General features: G+C 36.2%; 1 pseudogene; it reads left to right on the top strand.

Moving 5' to 3' along the window:
- The first annotated feature begins 15665 nt into the window (after positions 1-15665).
- LOC111757145 (receptor-binding cancer antigen expressed on SiSo cells-like) lies at positions 15666-16983 on the top strand (annotated as a pseudogene).
- The last annotated feature ends 875 nt before the right edge of the window (positions 16984-17858 follow it).

Here is a 17858-nt window from a genome sequence, read left to right on the forward strand (position 1 = left end):
CATGATCATCAAACCAACCCTACAAAGAATACTAAAAGATATTCTAGATAGTCATAAAAATAACTATGGCTTCAAGAACACCAACAGAAAGAAACCACCGAGCAGTGCAAACAATTAAACCGGGGGGAAAGCTGAAGAACCAACAGCAGAAACAGATAACATGACAAAACAGATAACATGACAAAAATAGGCCAGTATATATGTTATATCCATTATTGTAAATGTCTAAATTCACCAATTAAAAGAAACAGACCAGCAAAATGAATCAAGAAACAACATCCGGGGACCTGTCGGAAGATGGCAGAACAGTAAGCAGCAAACTAAAAAGCCTCTTTGAGAGAAACAGCCCAGACACTGGAATATAGCATTCTGGAGAAGGGAAAGCAGGAAAGACATAGATCTCTTGACCAAGGAAGAAACTAAAGTGAGAATTGAAGCCCACAGAAAGAATTAAAAAAAAAAAAAACTTGAACAGATGAAGGCGGTAGCTGGCCATGCTCTCACCAGAGCCCATCCCACTGTGCCAGAAGCACTGTTGGAACCCAGAGATGCATGGGCGCAGTGAAGCTGGTGGCTGGTAAGCCTAAAGGCCTTGGTGAGGAGATGTAAGGGCAGAAGGGAGCAGTGAACCAGAGAACTGCACTGGCTAGTGTGTCTGAACAAGCATGGCTGTGACTCAGTGAACTGCCCGGGTTCCTGCTGCTTTGACTCGCTGGAGCCGTGTTGCACTGGGGTGCGGGCGCACAGAGAGGTTCAGGGATTGGTGAGACCAACAGATAGCAGAGCCAGTAGGGGACCTGCATTGGCCTGTGGTGAGTGTCGGGAATCAAACCTTTCCACGGGAAAGGTTCCATCTTGGAACTGGGCAGAACTGGCAGGAACAAGGTACTGCAGAGACTTCAGTCAGTTGTTCCCTTCCCAGATGGGATTGGTCAGATGTGTTTGACCTGGGTAACGCCCCTGGCTGGGAACCAGTAGGGTGTCCCAGACCAGTTCCCTACACGTTGTACACACTAAGGCATGGTGAAGGCCTTGGTGGGCTGGCTGACCTGGAGGCCAGCCAACATATGCTGTCCCTATTTGCACTTCAGTAACACACTGGAGTAGGCAGGGTACCTAGCCAGTGCACTTCAGAAGAACCAGAATCAACAACAACAAAAAAAGGGACTGGGGCCTTCTTTATATGTCTGTATGGAAGAAACAAAAAATATGAGAAGAGGAAACAATAAGAAAAAGCCCTCAGCCCCCACCCTGAGAACATTGATCCAAGAAAGGCAAATACAAAAGAGATTGAGGACAGCAAACAAGCAATATCAGACAGCATCAGTGGACATAAAGAAATATATTTGGGACCTCATAAAAGAGTTCAAAAGTGAAAAGTGAAATATTTAACCAAGTAAGCAAGATATAGATAGATTAATGAAAGAAATGCTAAAAACCTCTCAAGAAGACAGAGATGGAAGAATAGAGGAACACAAACAAAGGAGAGAACCATTTGATGAAGAATATAAAGAAAGTATAGAATACATGAAGCAGATTCAAAGAGATTACCAGGAAATTAAAAACTCCATTGAAAGCTGGCAAAACTGCTTGAAAGAAACTAAGAATAGAGTATCCAAAGTGGAGGACAGGTTGACAATGTGGGATTAAGAAAGGAAAAACTTTTAAAAAATAACAAGGAAACAAGCAGTAACAATACGCAGGCTAGAAGATGACAAGAGGATCTATAACTTGAGAATAAAGAATATGAATGAAGAAGCTGGGATACAAACAAAGGAACTACAAAGACTATTCACAGAAATAATTAAGGAAAACTTCCTAAACATAGGAAAAGGAAATGATATGCAGATGTATGAGGCATACAGAACTCCAGCCACCTACAACCAAAACAGAGCCACCCCCAGGCATATAATAATCAAGATCCCAGAAATTCAATATAAGAACAGAAAATTAAAAGCTGTTAGAGATAAGAAACAGATCACCTATAAAAGAAGGCCCACCAGAATAACGGCAGACTTCTCAACACAAACCATCAAGTCAAGAAGAGACTGGAGTGAAATATTCCAAGCCCTGAAAGAAAATAAACTCCAGCCCAGATTGATATACCCCGCAAAAGTGTCTCTAGAAATTAATGGAGACACAGATCCTTCCAAGACAAAAAGGAACTGGGGAAATTCGTGACCACCAATCCAACTCTACAGAGAATACTTCAGGGGATTCTAGAGTGAGAGAAAACTACCAGGATTCCAAGAACAGTGGCAGAGAAGCATCAATCATGGAGCAGAAAGTAAAATGAAGAAGACAAGCAGTCAACTAATGGCAAACAGAGAGCATAACAGAAATGAGGCAGAGAAGCTTGGTTATAAACTCTAATATAGATGGTCTTGATATGCTAAATTAAAAAAATAGAGAATCACAGGTAGAGTAAATCAGGAGGTAGGGTCCACCAAGATGCTCTATATAGGAAATATAATTAACCTGAAAAAGTGTGTATGGGCTGAAAATCAAATATGGGAAAACAATGCTCTATGAGACACAGAACCAGAGAGCAATAGGGGCAACTAGAGCAGTATTGTGGATAGGTTGGAAAGACAGGCTTTAGTAGGTAAAGGAACACAATTAGAGATCAAGTCCAGAAGAGAGAAGGTTTGGAACCACTTAGGTAAATAGCAGGTTGCCTCACCCTATTTAAAATCAAGGGTCTAGGTGAGACTCAGAAATACACAGTGCACCCTGGGGAAGTGAAAGGGAAGGAATGGTCTTTAAAAAGATGGCAGAAGATAGTGTATCAAGAATTAAAACACATATTCGTCACACAGCTTTGCTTAGATAGATTTTATTCCATCCCAGTTTGTTTACTTGCATTAGATTTGAGGGCAACAGACAGCTATCCCCAAAACACCAGGATATAGCACAGTAATCATCTTTAATTTCCTATTAACTGAATTTGGAGCCCTGTATGACTTACACTGATTTATCAAGACTGATCTTCGTTAAATCTGGTTGTTTGATTGCTGTTTGATATTGATAGATTTTATTCAAAACATATGATTGGTAGTATCAAGTCTGAGTGTTTAGGCAACTACACTGAAGATGACAAGACTCACTATGATACCCATTCTGGCTTTATTACTACCTGTTTTTGAAGTTTATACTACATACTAAATTGTGTTTTTATTAATATTGCTATGTACTGATATATTCAATTATACTGTGTCTGATGATATATCCAATTCTATTGAAGATAACAAGAGATAACACAACAACCATGGTAGAAACCCTTGTACAGTGGTCATATATGTCTTTTTAATTTCATGTGTTTATAGGGATATGTTTTGTTTTGTCTTGCTTCGTTTTGTTTCTCCCTCTAATATAGAAAGGATAGAAATACATGTTAAGACTCATGCATGCATAGAATTGATAAACATTTTATGAGAACTGATCTTATGACACATGATGAAATGAATAAGTACTTTGAAGAAAAAGAGACACCAAAGTACCCAGTGCTGATCCAGGAGTATCATAATGTGAAACCCAGCAATACTATTATTCTTTGCTCAGAGTGATTTTAGCTTGCTTGGGTTTGTTCAATCTCAATATAAATGAGGATATGGATAACTGCATGTATAAGTGTATAGGACTGATAACCATATTACTAAGTTTTTGCTGAACAGAACCGGTTGTAGTGTCACTGTTTGAAACCCTACTTTTTATGCTCCACTTTTGCATCTTGAATAACTATTTTTAAGAGGACAATATGTAAACATCAACTAGTGATTTCTTACTGTTTATTATTTCTTTGAATGTATGTATTATTTCTACCCATTTTCTGTTTTGTTCAGTCTTCCCTTAACGAAAAATTAAAAAAAAAGAGCAAAGGGAAAGAAGGGTGAAAACTACTGCCAATTTCTTATTGTCTTATCTTGAACTCTTGCATTGTTTGCACAATTTTATTAGTTTTGGCTTTGTTCTGTATTTTGTTAGATTTTATACTTTCAGATGGTAAAGGCAGCTATTTTGAATATAATGGGAAATATTATGGTAATCATATGGTTTCCTATATTGTTTGAAGTCTTATAATGCTTTCATTCATTGGTGTGATTGTATTTTGTTTTGTTTGATTTTATTATATCAGGTGATATGAATGCTATTTTGAAGAAAACAACACATTATAGTAGCTATTGGTGATTTACTATCGTATTGTTTTGAAGTCCTACCATGCTTTTGTTCTTCTGTTTTGATCGGTTCTATCCTGTTGTGTTTTATTTGATTTTATTATGTGTGATGTTATAGACAATTTTTTTGAGGAAAATGAGGTATTATAGCAACCATTGTTCATTTCCTGTTATTTGGTTTTGAAGTCCTATAATGCTTTCATTCTTTTGAATTTTTTTACTGTATTGTTATGTTTAATATTATTGTGTGTGAAGGTATGCTCAACAATTTCTAAGAAAAGAGACATGATGTTAGCTACTGTTGATGTCCAGTTGTTTTGTTGTGAAATGCTGTGTTGCTTGCATTTTCCTTTTCTGATTTGCTTTGTTTCTTTCTGTTTTCTTTTGTTTATTTTAAAATAAAAAAATTAAAAATTAAAAAAAGAAACAATATCCAACCACATGCTGTGTACAAGAAACATATCTAACACAAAAGGATGGAAAACAATATTTCATGCAATAAGAACCCCCTAAAAAAGCAAGGGGAGCTATTCTTTTTTAAAAAAATTATTTAAAAGGAAAAAGAGAAACAAACAAACAAACAAACAAAAACAAAACAGTGTAAGGGTACAAGTAATACAGAACTACAAAAAAACAAAACAAACAAAAAAAAACCAGTAAGAAATCACCAGTTAATAGATTACACATTATCATCTTAGAGATAGTTGCTCAAGTCACAGGATCAAAGCATACAAAGTGGACATTCAAACAGTGAGACTGCAAACAGTTGTGTTTAATGATCCAACCAAAAACATTAATATGGTCATCTATTTAACACACCTAAGCACACTTGCAGTTGTATCCTTTGGAGTACTTTTTTTCCTCTCTTTTTTACAACAAAATTTACATATTTTGGGTTTTATTACTCCCATAGTTCTTATTACTTTTTTTGGGAAGAGAATAAAATCAAATATGACAAAACAAAGCTGTGAGTCAAAACCAAGGATTGACATAGCACATGATCTAAAAACAGAGTACAAGGTTATCAACAATGGTTATCATAATGCCTCTTGCTTCCTTAAAAAGAATTGCCTATCTCATTAGGTATTATAAAGTTGAACAAAACAGTACAGAACAAGACCAATAAAACCTAAACATTGTAAACATTACAGGACTTCCAAAGAAGATAATAGTCAAACCAAAATGGACATCATAGTGAATCTTATTACCTTCCAAGTAGTTGCCTATACCCTCAAACTTGATACTATCATACAGAATGGAACAGAGTCTAATCAGTCAAAACAAGACAGTGGGAGTATTATAGGACTTCAAATCAAGTTAATAGGAAATCAAAAAAATTACTATAATATATCCTGCTAATTTTTTGTTTTTTTCCCCTTAATTAAAAAATAATAAAAAATAACTACATAATTTTTTAATGAATAAGAGAGAGTTTGAGATAAAAGAGGACATAACAACAATACAGGTCAAAGCATGACAGTTTCAGCAACCTAGTGCCTCACCACCAAATAACCCGACTTAATAGTAGTTACCATAGTGTCTTTTTCCTTTAAATATTTGAATATAACTTCGTATACTATAGCATCAAACATATTAAGACAGTGTGAAACCATTCAAGTGGATGAAAGCATTGTAGGTTATTTAGAACCAGCTAACAGAAAATGAACAATGGTTTGTATATTATCTCTTTGCCTATAAAAATTTTTGTTTATACTATCCCATATATTAAAATCCAGCAAGATACAACATGATAAAACCAATGGAGACAGAAGAGCCATAGTTTCGTGGGGCTTCAAAACAAGATGATATAAAAATCAGCACTAGCTATTAAGATGACTTATTTTCTTCAAAATAGCTGATCATTTCATCACAGGCAATAATATCAAGCAGCCCAGAATAAAGCCATTCCAGTTGATGAGTGAAAACTTTAGAAGGCTTCAAGGCCACATAATGGGGAATCATGATTACCACATCCTTTTATATATCTGAATCATTTCCTACACTAGGGAAACTATTCGTTATTCACACATGTGAGTTTGATTTATTTCACTTATGAGTATGGTTTCAAGCTGTGCCCATTTATTGATAAATATCTCGATGTGATCCTTCTTTTTTTTATTTAAAGAGAAAAAAAAGAAAGGAAATAAAATAAAAAAAACCAAAGCAGTAAAAGGGACAAATAATACAGAATTTCAAGGAAAAAAATACAGTAAGATATCACTAGTTAATAGGTTACATATTGTTCTCTTTTAAATAGTTGTCCAAATTATAAAATTAAAGCATGTAAAGTGAACATTCATACAATGAGATTGCAGACAGTGCTGATCAATGATCCAACAAAAGTTCAGTAATATGGATTTCCATCCTACATACTCAAACATACATGCAGTTATATCCCTTAGACCACCTTCCTTTCCTCTCTTTTTAATGACAATTACACTTTTTGGGTTTTTTTACTCCCACAATTCTTATTATTAATGTGATCCTTCTTTATAGCTGAGTAGTATTCCATTGTATAGAAATACCACAACTTTTTTATCCATTCCTCAGTTGATGGACACTTGGGTTGTTTTCAAGATCTGGCGATTACAAATTGTGCTGCTATAAACATAGGGGCACATATATCACTGTGGTATGATGCTTTCAGTTCTGGGAATATGCCTAGAAGTGGAATAGCTGGAACAAATGGGACTTCCAATCCCAGGTTTTTGAGAAATCTCCAAACTGACTTCCACAAAGGTTGTACCAGTCTACACTCCCACCAACAGTGCAGGAGAGTTCCTTTTTCTCCACAGCCTCTCCAGCATTTGTTGTTGATGGTTTTCTTGATCCTGGCCATTCTTTCAGGTGTGAGATGGAATGTCAGTGTGGTTTTAATTTGCATTTCTCTAATGACCAATGATGATGAAAATTTTTTCATGTATTTACTTGCCATTTGTATTTCTTCACTGAGAAGTGTGTATTCATCTCAGATGCCCATTTTTGGATTGGATCTTTGAATTTTGGGGGTCTGAGTTTTTAAATTCTTTATATGTTTTAGACAAAAGTCCCTTGTCTGAGAGGGAGTTCACTAAGATCTTTTCCCAGTTTGTGGGTTTTCTTTTCACTATGCTGGAGATTTCTTTTGACATGCAGAAACTTTTTAATAAGAGGTGGTCCCAGTTATTGATTCTGGGAAGTATTTCCCATGTGGTTTGAGTTCTGATCATGAATTCTCTACTTACTCCTATGTCTTCAAGGTTTCTACCCAATTTGTCGTCCAATAGATTTAGTGTTTCTGTTTTAATATTAAGATCTTTGATCAATTTAGATTTTAATTTAGTACATGGTGATAGGTATGGGTCTAGTTTTAGTTTTCGACAAATGGAGAGCCAGTTTTTCCAACACCATTTATTAAGGAGACTGTCGTTATTCCAGTGAACCCGCTTGGCTCCTTTATCAAAGATAAGGTGGTTGAGTGTGTTTGTAGTTGTGGTTGTATCTTCTAATCTATTCCATTGATCTTCGGCTCTGTTTTGATTGCAGTACCATGTTGATTTTACTACTGTTGCTTTGTAGTATAGTCAGGGATTGTGATGTCTCCTGCCTTGCCTTTGCTGCTTAGAATTGCCTTTGCTATTCTAGGTCTCTTCTGGGTCCAGATGAATTTTAGGAGTGATTTCTCAAGATCTGTAAGGTATGTTGATGATATTTTTATTGGGATTGCATTGAATCTGTATAACAGTTTTGGGAGAATGGCCATTTTTCACAATCTTTGTTCTTCCTGTCCATGAGCAAGGGATGTCTTTCCATTTTCTGAGATCATGTTCCATTTCTTTTTTCAGTGTATTATAATTTTCCCTGTATAGGTCTTTCACTTCTTTCATAAGAGTAATTCTTAAATATTTCATTTTTTTTGCTTGCTAGTGTGAAGAGTGTGGCTTCTCTTATTTCTCTCTCTGTGATTTTGTTGTTAGTATATAGGAATGCTATTGATTTCTGAGTATTGATTTTGTATCCAGCTACATTACTGAATTTATTTATTATATCTAAGAGTCTTTCAGTGGAGTTTAGGGGGTCTTCTATGTAGAGTACCATGTCATCTGCAAACAATGATAATTTCACTTCTTCTTTTCCTATCTTTACCCCTTTTATTTCTCTCTCTTGTCTAATTGCTCTGGCTAGTAAATAGGAGTGGTGATAAAGGACATCCTTGTCTTGTGCCTGATTTTAAAGTAAAGGCTTTCAATTTTTGGCCATTTAGTATGATACTGGCTATTGGTTTGTCATAGTTGGCCTTTATTATATTGATTTGGGTTTTTTTTTTGTCTTTTTCCTTTTTATCGGTACCAGGGATCGAACTCATGACTGCCTGCTTGCAAGGCAGGCACTTATGCCACTGAGCTAAATCCCCAGCCCCACCTTTATTATATTGAAGTAAAGATGATCTATTCCAATTTTCTGTAAAGTTCTTATCATGAATGAATGTTGGACCTTATCAAAGGCTTTTTCTGCATCTATAGAAATGAGCATGTGATTTTTACTTTTGGCTTTATTGATATGGTGGATTACATTTATTGATTTACGTATGCTGAACCATCCCTGCATGCCTGGGATGAATCCCACTTGGTCATACTGTGTAATCTTCTTGATGATTTGCTGCATCCTATTTGCCAATATTTTGTTGAGGATTTTTGCATATGTGTTCATTAGGGAGATTGGTCTGTAGTTCTCTTTTTTAGTTGGGTCTTTCTCAGGTTTTGGTACTAGAGTAATATTTGCTTCCAGGAATGACTTAGGAAGGATTGCTTCCCTTTCGTTGAATAGTTTGAGGAGTGTCGGCATTATATTTCTTGTAGAATTCTGCAGTGAATCCATCTGGGCCTGGGCTCTTCTTCATAGGTAAAGACGTAATTACATTTTCAATTTCATTAATAGAGATTGGGTTATTCAGCAGTTTTATATCCTCTTGGTCTAGCTTTACTACTTTATATGTTTCTAAGAATCTGTCTATTTCTTCTGTGTTATCAAACCTTTGAGAGTAGACATTTTCAAAATAGGTGTTGATGATCTTCTGTATTTCTGTTAGAGTCTGTAGTGATTTCATCTTTTTCATTTCTTATTGCATGAATTTGAGCTTTTTCTTCTCTTTTTAAAATAAAGTTGGCTAGGGGCTTATGGATTTTATTTATTCTTTCAAAGATACAACTCTTTGATTCATTGATTCTTTGGATTGTTTTCTTAGTCTCTATTGCATTGATTTCTGTTCTGATTTTTATAATTTCCTCACTTGTTTTGGCTTTGGGCTTGACTTCTTTTTCTAGCTGTGTGAGGTGTAGCATCAGGTTATTTATTTGTATTTGTTCTGTTTTCCTGATGTGGTAACTCAGTGTAATAAATTTTTCTCTGAGGATGGCTTTCATTGCATCTCACAGATTCTGGTAAGTTGTATTCATGTTTTCGTTTGTTTGTAGGTATTGTTTAACTTATTCTTTAATTTCCTCTGTGACCCACTGATTATTCAAGAGTTCGTTATTCAGTTTCCATGTGTTGTGGGGTTTTGCAATATTTTTTATCATTAATTTCTAATTTCACAGCGCTATGGTCCGATAGCATGCAAGGGATAATTTTGACCCTCTGCATTTATTTAAATATGTTCTGTGAGTTAATATATGATCTGTTTTAGAGAAGGACTCATGTACTGCTGAGAAGAATGTGTATTCTGTTGTTGTTGGGTGATATACTCTGTATATGTCTATTAAGTCCATTTGTTCACAGGTGCGATTCAGTTCTTTTATTTCTTTGTTGATTTTCTATCTAGTTGATCTTTCCATTGGTGTCAATGGTGTGTTAAGATCTCCTGTTAGAATTGTGTTACTGCTGATTTGGTTTTTCATTTCTGTTAGTACTTGTTTTATATAACTGGGTTCTCTGGAGTTTGGTGCATATATATTTAAGATAGTTATCTCTTCCTCTTTAAGTTTTCCCCTAACCAGTATGTAGTGTGCTTCTTTATCCCTTCTGATCATTATTGGTTTGAAATTCAAGTTATCTGCAAGCAGAATAGCTATTGCTGCTTTTTTTTGGGGGGGGGGGTTCCTGTTGCATGAAGTATTGTTTTCCATCCTTTGAGTTTTAGTCTGTGAGTATCCGTTTGGGTTAGATGGGTTTCTTGTAGACAGCATTTGGTTGGATTGTGTTTCTTGATCCATTCTGCCAGTCTGTTTCTTTTGATTGGTGCATTGAGACCATTTACATTAATGGTTGTAACTGTTATATACTGGTTTATTGTTGACATGTTATCTTTTTGCTGTTGCATCTTTATCTTTCTGCTCTGTTTAATTGTCTGCATTGTTTAGTGGTTTTTTCCTAAATGTATCTAGGCTGTCTTTCAGTATTCTTTGCAGTGTTGGCTTGGTGATCATGAAGTTTTTCAGCTGTTCTTTGTCATGCAAGTATCTTATTTCTCCATCGATGTTGAAGGACAGTTTTGCAGGGTACATCAGCCTAGGTTGGAAATCATTTTGCTTTAGGATCTGGAATACTTCACTCCATGCTCTTCCTGACTTTATTGTTTGTGCAGAGAAGTCTGCTGTGATTCTGATAGGTTTTCCTTTATAGGTGATCTGTCTTTTCTCTCTTACAGCTTTTAATATTCTATTCTTTTGTTCAAATTCTAGGATGTTCCTTATTATATGCCTGGGTGTAGATTTATTTTGGTTTTGGCTATTTGGAGTTCTATATACTTCATTGTTCTTGATATCAGTTTCTAATCTTGTGTTTGGGAATTTTTCAGCTATTACTTCTCTAAATATCCTCTTCAGCCACCTTATCTTTGACAAAGGTGTCAAACATGCTCACTGGAAGAAGGAGAGCCTCTTTAATAAGTGGGGCTGGAAGAACTGGCTTTCTATATGCTGAAAGCTATAACCTCACCTATGCTTATCACCATGCACTAAGCTAAAGTCAAAATGGATCAAAGATCTAAATGTTAAAACAGAAAAACAAATCTGGTGGAAGACAAAGTAGGCAACAATCTTGAAGACATAGGGGTAGATAGAGAATTCATGAACAAAAATCAAACTTCACGGGAAATATTTCCCAGAATCAAGAACTGGGATCTCATCTCATTAAAAAGTTTTTGCATGTCAAAAGAAATCTCCAACAAAGTGAAAAGGGAACCCATGAATTTTGAAAAAATCTTAGTCAACTGTCCCTCAGACAAAGGACTTCTGTCTAGAATATATAAAGAATTTTTAAAAAATCAGGCCCCCAAAATTCAAAGACCCAATCCAAAAATGGGCATCCATGAACATACAGTTCTCAGATAAAGGATTACAAATGGCAAATAAATACATGAAAAATGTTCAGCATCATTGGTCATTAGAGAAATGCAAATTAAAACCACACTGAGATTACATCTCACTCCAGAAAGAATAGCCAGGATCAAGAAAACCATGCTTGAGGGGCTGTGGGGTAAAAGTAACAATTCTGTAATGTTGATGGGAGTTTAGCCTGGTGCAGCCACTGTGGAAGTCAGTTGGAAGTCCCATTTGTCCCAGTAATTCCGTTTCTTGGCATATTCCCAGAACTGAAAACATCATACCACAGTGGTATATGTGCACCCATGTTTATAACAGCACAATTTGTAACAGCCAAATATTGCAAACAACTCAAATGCCCATCAGCTGAGGAACTGATAAAAAGGATGTGGTATTTTTATACGATGGAATACTACTCAGCTATAAATAAAGATTGCATTGAGGCTTTTATAGGTAAATGGATTTGACTTGAGACCATACTCATAAATGAAGTAAATCAAACTCACATGTGTAAATACTGTATTGTCTCCCTAGTATAAGAAAGTGAAAGAGTAAATAAGATACAAAATATTTAATAAATACTTTAAAAGGGTAAGAAACTGCTCAAAGAGGAAAAAAATAACTCAGATAGGGAAAAGGAGAAAAGAAGGAAGAGAAAAAAAAAACATAAATTTTTATATATACACTTACTATTACTAAGATGATTGTACTACTAATTCTATTGGTTCTTGGAACAAAATAGCTAACATTTGTAGGATTAGATTAATTTTGCATGATTATATCTGGTTATTTGAGCAAGACTTTTAAAAATAACTATGCAAAACAACAAAATTTGTTATGTTCCTACCACCTTGTTTGGAAAGCCTATATTGTTGTTATCTTGGACTCTTTGTTATAGTTACTTCTTTGACTCTTGTTTCTTGTTTTTCTTATACTTTGTTTTGTCTTTTCCTCTAATACAGAAAGGATAGATGCACATGTACAGGTTTATATATGCCTAGAACTTCACGTAAAGAGTTTACAAGAATTTGTTTTATTATGTGTGATGGTATAAACAGCTACACTAAAGAAAGTAGACATCATGGTAGCTATTGATGATTTCTTATCATTTGAAGTCCAATAATGCTTTTATTCTTTGTTTTGATTGGTTTTAGTCTATTTTCAATTATTTGATTTCAATGTGTGAAGGTATGAACAGCTATTTTGAAGAAAACAAGCAAGAGTCATTATGTTAGCCATTATTGATTTTCTAGTGTCTGGTTTTATTTATTTATTTTTTATTTTAAAGAACAAGACAGAACAAAGCCAATCGAGACAATGCAGTGAAATTGGTACAGACCTTCACAGCAGGATACCAAGATAACAGTAACAGGTATCATAGTATATCTTGTTATCTTCACAATAGTTGTCCAGTCAATGAGGTATAGTGAAATCAAACCAAAAACAGAACATTATAGAACCAATCAAAAGAGAATATTGAATAGAGCAAAACAATCATAACAAAATGAAACAGTGAAAACAACATTTTCCTTCAAACAGAAGATAGTAGGAAATCCCCCCATTTGCTATATCGCATACGGGCATCCTCCCAAGAGATGCTCAGACCTCTGCCCCCAGTTGCTAATAGGAGGAAGGGATGAGATGTTTGATTCTCAGCCCACAATCTGGTAGGCTCACAGGAGATGTTGACTGGTTCTCTTCCTGGCTCGCACCAGGATGCTTACCAAAAGGGCGGGAGAATTGCTTTCTTGTTCAGAAACCTAAGTTCCACTAGGGCTGAATCTCGGGAGCCGTTCTGGTTTTCCTCTTGACTCATGCTGGCATGTTTACCATGAGGGCAGGCGAATTGCTCTCTTATTCACACGCCTAAGTTCCACCATGGCCAGATCTCAGGAGCTGCTGACTGGTTCTCCTCCTGTCTTGCTTTGGGGCACTTACCAAGAGGGAAGGCAAATTGTCTTCTTGTTCAGATGCCTAAGTTCAATCATGGCCAGACCTCGGGAACCTCTGACTGGTTCTCCTCCTGGCTTGCACTGGGACCCTTACCCCTAGTGTCTGGTTTTAAAGGCCCATAAGGCTCTCATTCTTTTGTTTTGATTGCTTTTATACTATTTTTTTTTTATTTTGAAGGCAGTACAATACAACATAAGAAGACAGAACAAAGCCAATCAAGACAATGCAGTGAAATTGGTACAGAACTTGACATCAGGATACCAAGATAACAGTAACAGGTATCATAGTATATCTTGTTATCTTCACAATAGTTGTCCATTCAATCGGGTATAGCAAAATCAAACTAAAATTAGAACATTATAAAACCTATCAAAACAGAATATTGAATAGAGCAAAACAATCAGAAGAAAACAAAACAGTGAAAACAGTATTTGCTTTCAAAGACAAGATAGAAGAAAATCCCCCTTATTTGCTACATTTCATATGGTCATCCTCCCAAGAGATGCTCAGATCCCTGGCCCCCAGTTGCTAACTGGAGGGGGTTGGGAGATGAGATGTTTGATTCTCAGCCCATGTGCTGGTAGGCTCATGGGATTCGCCAACTGGTTCTCTTCCTGGCTTGCCCACCCCACAGCCACTTACCAGGAAGGAAGGCATATTGATTTCTTGCTCAGTGCCCTCCTTTTATACTATTTTGATTTGTATTAACTTATTGTGTATGAAGGTATGGGCAACTATTTCGAAGAAAACAAGAGACATTATAATAGCCACTGTTGATTTCTTCTTGTCTTGTTCTGGAACCCTGTGTTATTTGCATTGTTTTGCTCTTACCTGCATTGTTCTGTTTTATTCTCTTTAAAATACAAAAAAGAATTTAGGCATTTTTAGTTGGGAAAGATGATGCTCAGATTCTTGTAGTAGCTTCAATAGGATATAGTACCAAAGAATGATATATCCAATGTGGAAAAGGCAGTGGCATATTGAACCAAATGTTAAACAAGGAGCAGGTTATTCTGCAAAGAAATTCATAATAAAATTTAAAGCTTCATGAGTCAGGATTATTCCAATTTAAAACTCAAGAAATAGTACTACCATGAAAGCAAAACCAACTTCTGGGGTACCAGAAAGGATATAGGGCAAATAAGAAGAAAGCTAGCATTTGTTGAATTATAAATATGCTTTCTACAAGGCAGACGTTAATTATTGTTCAACAGAAAAACTTGAAAATACAAAATAAAACCCAAACCAGCAGTCTCCATAATTCAAAATTTACCTGCAATAAAGGCAAGGCAATAGTCTTGGGTTCTGGGTTTTGGCCTGTCAAATATTTCCTGCACTAACATTATCCATAGAAGAATTTGGCCAATCTGCACCCAGAGATTCCTTACATATCTTGAATTGGATTTGGGTAAAATGACAGTGGGTACAAAACTATCTATAGAGCCAGAAAAACATTCTACGTCTCCTGGGTGAATTACTGCCATACCACAGGAGGCCAAATGTTTCTTATCCTCATGCCTTATGATTTCAAATGTATTTCAGGATATGAGTTTGTTTTTGAAGATACTTCCCACTGACTATGTACTCTACGATTTCAAGTAACAATAATAAAATAGAAATCTAATTGGGGTAGGTGGCACATACCTCTCTAGCAGAAGGATATTATCTCGTGGGACCCTCTGAGGTCAGTTCACGTCTTGAGGAATTTTCCCAAAAGCTTGATGCACCACCTCCTACTTATATCTCACCAGCTGGAAGTTAGTCTTGTGACTATTCTCACATCGGTGATGGAAAAGGGCCTGGGAAATGTAGTTCATTAAGCTGGCACATATTGCTTCTCACAACAAAGTCAGTTTTGTTAACAAGAAAGAGGAACGAGAAGGGCACAGGTAGGCAGCTTTAATTAGTTGGGGTAAGAAAAAATGCATTTCCAGCAGAACTGTTTGCAGGGTTAGAAAAAGAGGTCTAGGCAAAACTCTTAGAAACGATGATGCCCGATTGGTCTGATTGTCCTGAGGCACTGCGTCTGCTGCCACCTATGCCAGCAAAACAGATGACCTATGTTCAGCCTGCTTCCTCCTGTCACTTTCAAATCAAACCCTTCCATAGGTGTATCATTTCAAATTTAAAGTCACACTTCCCAGCCTTCCTTCCACTACTAATCATCCGAAAAATGCAAATGAAAACTAGTACAAGCAATCTCTGAAAAGGTGGCCTTGGCACCTGTGCTATGGGAATGGTGGCTGGGATGGAGCACGCCCTCTGCTTTGAAGGAGCGGGGTGGAGACTGAACATGCGGCTCAGGAGTTTGGAAGAACCCAGCAGCACAAGCAGGCTTCCTGTGTGAGGGCGAATGGGCGGAAAAGGGGTGATTTTTGATTGCTACCCTGGCCATCAGTTTGTACTTGCCTAGCAATGGTATTCTCATTTCTAAAGAGATTAATATGCAGATCTGGCAGAGGAGGGAATCATTTCCTAAGTAGACGGATGTGGAAGAGTGGACGTCCTGGGAAGAAGATGCTCCCAAAAGCGTAAAGATGGAAGGAGTGGAAATGTGGCCACTCAACAGAATTCTTTGGAACAGCTGGAGCCTGACTACTTTAAGAACATGTCACCTATTATATGGAGAACTCAGAAAACTGTTATTAGGGAGAGAGCCATTACATTTTGGCATTCCAGATGGTGGCATAGGTTTTCTCTAGTATATTAGCAGCACACAAGACATGCCTTTTATTCTTTTGAGTTAGCCGAGTTGGATTCCTGGCAAGAAGAGTAATAGCAGCCTGGCAAGCAGAAGTTCTGAGGCAACAGAAAATAGCTGACAGAGAAAAGAGAGCAGCGGAACAATAAGGGAAGAAAACGGGAAACGAAGCACAGAGGCTAACGAAGAAGGAACATAACAAAATTGGTGTGAAATTTTCATAACAAGTGTGCTTCAAATGTCATAGTGCCAGTAGGAGAAATCTGAGCCCCACAATCCATACAACATTTATATAGATTTTAAGAGTATTTTCAGGATACAAATATACTGCTTGATTTTAATGCATTCATCAGGCCATCCAGGACGTAAAGATTCTCCCAAAGTACTTTGAACTCTCAGTGACTGAGACTCAAAGGAAAAAAAGACTCATGAGTCGTTATTTTCCTCAACATACTGCAAATATAAGACAATTTTTTACTGTTAAGAAATTATTACAAATGGAATATACTGGTACCTCTCAAGCTAGTGTTTCTAGCTAAATAAATGGGCATAATTTTGTGTTGGAAAAGGACTCTGCTGTCACAATTTCCTTCGATGTCCATAATTATAAAATAAATAATTTTATTATCCTTCTGTCTTCATGTCACCTGACCTAAATTATACAAATTGTAGGTAGAGCTTTCACTTTCTTACTTTTGTTGTCAGAAGCTGGTGATGTACATTTTCTCTAATCTGAACTGGCCTTGCTTGATTAACACATTAAAGAATTTGATTTTAGTCTTTAAGAAATGACATTAAATGCAATAATATTATCATAAAAAAGATATCTCACACCTATTAAGATAACTGCTATAAAAAGACAAGAGATAACAAATGTTGGAAACTGTGTGGAGAAAAGAGAACCCTTGTATACTACTGATGGGAATATAGATTGGTGCAACTATCATGGAAAATAGTACGCAGAATCCTAAAGAAACTAAAACCAGAATTACTATATGACTCAATAATCCCACTTCTTTGTATATAGCCAAAGGATATAAAATAGTTACCACCTAGTAATGATATTTGCACTCATATCCACTGTAGCATTATTAACAATAACCATGATGTGGAAACATGTCTGTCAATGGATGAATAAAAAATGTGACACAAACTACACACAATGGAATATTATTCAGCCTTAAAGAGGAAGTCTTGCCATTTTGCCACAACATACATGGACCTGGAGGATATTATACTGAATGAAATAAGCCATGCACAGAAAGTATTTATTGTGTGATCTTACTTGCATGTGGCATCTATAAATAAAGTCATATAAACAGTGGTTATGGTGGTGGAAGGAGGAAATGGGGATATGTAGATCAAGGATACAAAATAGAAATATAGGATGAACAAGTCTAGAGATCTAATGTACATATGAGGATTATAGGTATTAAATTGTGTTGTATTAGAGATTGCAGCAGATTTTTGCTGCTTGTGTTATTAAAAGGTGACTATGTGAGATGATGGATAATGTTGATTTGCTTCACTATATTACCACTTTGATATCTACATGTATCTTGTGATATCATGTAGCAAAACCTCAAATATATGCAATTTGAAAACCTTTTGAGACATGGTATTGCTAAGTTTCCCAGGTTGGTCTCAAACTTGTGGGTTCAAGTGAAACATCTGCCTCAGCTTCTATAGTAGCTGGGACTACAGGCACTAACACATAACTCAACATAA

Source organism: Cavia porcellus, unplaced genomic scaffold (genome assembly GCF_034190915.1).
Source record: "Cavia porcellus strain 051 isolate PalLab524CR breed Dunkin Hartley unplaced genomic scaffold, mCavPor4.1 scaffold_3, whole genome shotgun sequence".
Classification (NCBI taxonomy): Eukaryota; Metazoa; Chordata; class Mammalia; order Rodentia; family Caviidae; genus Cavia; species Cavia porcellus.